Source organism: Rhinopithecus roxellana, chromosome 1 (genome assembly GCF_007565055.1).
Source record: "Rhinopithecus roxellana isolate Shanxi Qingling chromosome 1, ASM756505v1, whole genome shotgun sequence".
Lineage (NCBI taxonomy): Eukaryota > Metazoa > Chordata > Mammalia > Primates > Cercopithecidae > Rhinopithecus > Rhinopithecus roxellana.
In genome coordinates, this window is record NC_044549.1 from 134,407,048 (window position 1) to 134,410,265 (window position 3,218).

The following is a 3,218-nucleotide window of genomic DNA, read 5'->3' on the forward strand; positions in this document are numbered from 1 at the left end:
AAGGTTGCACCACATGACTCCAGTCTGGGAGTCCAGAGCAAGGCTCCATCTCCAAAAAATATTTATATATATATATATCTATATATATCTCTCTCTCTATATATAGTCTCATAACCTTGTCTCAAAATAAATAAGTTAATTTTTAAAAACCCCAACCTGGGCGCTGCTTACGGAGGTGGCAGTCATCTCCTCCTCAGAATCATGTTTGCCCTCAGATCCCTTGTGAAGCCCAAGATTGTCGAAAAGAGAACCAAGAAGTTCATCTGGCACCAGTCTGACTGATACGTCAAAATGAAGCCTAACTGGCGGAAACCCAGAGGTACTGACAACGGGGTTCATAGAAGGTTCAAGGGCCAGATCTTGATGCCCAACATTGGTTATGGCAGGAACCAAAACCACAAAGCACATGCTGCCCAGTGGCTTCTGGAAGTTCCTGTTCCACAACATCAAGGAGCTGAAAGTGCTGCTGATGTGCAACAAATCTTACTGTGCTGAGATCACTCACAGTGTTTCCTCCAAGAACCACAAAGCCATAGTGGAAAGAGCTGCCCAGCTGGCCATCAGAGTCACCAACCACAATGCCAGGCTGCGCAGCAAAGAAAATGAGTAGACAGCTCATATGCACGTTTTATATTTAAATAAAAATGTAAAAACTGCCAAAAAAAAAAAAAAAAAAAACCGTAGTCAAATGGTCTTCTTCTAAACACACGATTTCTTGTTTATCTGACACTATCAATTCATCATAGTTTATCTGACACTATCAATTCATCATATTATCATCATTTTAAACATATATTGAACATGTAATATATGCCAGATATTCTTCTAAGTACTTTATATTATTTAATATTTGCATCAGCCCTTTTGAAGCAGCATTTTTCATTCCAGTTTTACAAATGCAAAAACCAGGGCAGAGAGAGGTTAAATAATTTGCCCAAGATCAGTAATTTGGCAGAGCCAGGTAGTTTGACTCTAGAGTCTTTGTTCTTAACATTACCTTACAGCTACCTTTCACAAATATATTAATTCCAGACCTCTTAGTGTGGCTTATAGTATTATTCCCAATTCAATCTGAAATCCATCTCCCCATTCATTAATTACTTATTAAGTACCAAGTTTAGTTGATATGTATATTTTTAAAACTTCCTTCAAAGAGCATGTGAGTTGGTGAAAAATAATGAGTACAAAATGTTGCAAACAGTTATGTGGTATAATACAATGCAGTATAAATATTTTCAAATTCTATGTGAACAGAGGGAAAAGCTTAAACTGGGCTGAATTTTGCTTTTTCACACTGTTGTCATTTTTCATGTTGTTCATAGGTTTGAAATGTCCCCTTCCTTGACTATCAGGCAAACTGCAGTATCTTCAAGATGCCACTAACTTGTCTTCTGCTCTGTGGAGGCACCACTGACACAGTGCAGAATTGGCATTCCTTCTTTGCACACCCATCTTACATGGTGCAGAGCTGTAATATTGCATAGTCTATTGAATTGTTATCACTTGTTTATGTGGGTGTCCTCCAACTTCACTCCCAGAATTTAAACAGAGATCAGTCTTATTTTTCTTTGTATTCCCTTCCACTACCTAGCGTTGAGCATAGACAATCTTCAATTGTTGCTTAAAACATAAAAAAAAAAAAATGATGGTAGTCAACACTTATGATCAGTTTATTATGTGCCTGGCTCTAAGTGCTTTACATAAGTCAGATGAATGAATGAATAGATGGATGAAAGAAAGAAGGAAGGAAGGAAAGAAAGAAAGAAAGAAAGAAAGAAAGAAAGAAAGAAAGAAAGAAAGAAAGAAAGAAAGAAAGAAAGAAAGAAAGAAAGAAAGGAGTCTAGAGAGAGTTGGTTGGTTAAAGCTGTGTTTCACAGATTTTCAGTCATCAGTAGGTTCTACACTCTGTACATTGTGGTAGGCAGAATTCTAAGGTAGCCCTCCTGATTTTGCTTCCTGGTATGCATGTTTTTGTGTGGGTAGAACCTGGAACTTGCTTGTAACCAATAGAATGTGGCAAAGGTGAAGGGGTTTTACATATGTAATTAAGATCCCTAACAAAACATACTACTACCAGTGTTTCCCGTTTGATTTTTGTTTTTTTCACATCAATCACTGAAAACCCCATGCATGCAAGTTTATGACATCATGGAACAGAATGTAGGATAGTCTAATGTATGAGCTGTCAAATACCTTGACAGTAGTTTGCACAATGCCTAACAGATGTCAAGTGTCACAATGTTTATTTTAAAAATGTAAAATGGCTGGGCGCCGTGGCTCACACTTGTAATCCCAGCATTCTGGGAGGCCGAGGTGGGCAGATTACTTGATATCAGGAGTTCGAGACTAGCCTGACCAATATGGTGAAACCCTGTCTCTACTAAAAATGCAAAAATTAGCCAGGTATGGTGGTGCGCTCCTGTAATCCCAGCTACTCAGGAGGCTGAGGCAAGAGAATCGCTTGAACCCAGGAGGTGGAGGTTGTAGTAAGCCAAGATCGTGCCACTGTAGTCCAGCCTGGGTGACAGACTGAGACTCTGTCTCAAAAAAAAAAAAAAAAGGATCCCATAGCACTCATGTAAATTCACTGCCATGTCCTGATGCCTGTGGCACAAAATTTGGGAACTGTGGTCCTATTCCATTCCTCTTAATGGTGCATATTGTTCAATTGTATGGATAAGATTGTTTTAATTACTACTGCTCCATTACGTGTTAGTTTAGGCTGAGGCTGTATCTGTTTTTATTTCCTTTCTTCTTCTTCTTATTTTTTTTTTTTTTTTGAGACAGAGTTTCACTAGTCACCCAGACTGCAGTGCAATGGTGTAATTTGGGCTCACTGCAACTTCTGCCTCCTGGGCTCAAGCGATTCTCCTGCCTCAGCCTCCCGAGTAACTGGGATTACAGGTACCCACCACCACGCCTGGCTAATTTTTGTATTTTTAGCAAAGACAGGACCATTTTGTATTTTTAGCAGACTATGTTGGCCAGGCTGGTGTCTAACTCGTGACCTCAGGTGATCTCTGCACCCCACCCCAGCCTCCCAAAGGGCTGGGATTACAGTTGTGAGCCACCATGCCCATCGGACATTTAAATTTTTAAAGATGATTTACAAACTAAAAAAAAATCGGCATTTTTCAGTTTTACCATAGAATTATTTTCTGTTTGGACATGAATTGCCTTTGCTAATTTTGATGAGGCATTTTGAAAGATAACTACAG

The 3,218-nt window shown here is 39.1% G+C and overlaps 1 pseudogene; it reads left to right on the forward strand.

Annotated features, from left to right (window-relative positions):
* Positions 1-201: 201 nt before the first annotated feature.
* Positions 202-610, forward strand: LOC104653526 (annotated as a pseudogene).
* Positions 611-3,218: the final 2,608 nt, after the last annotated feature.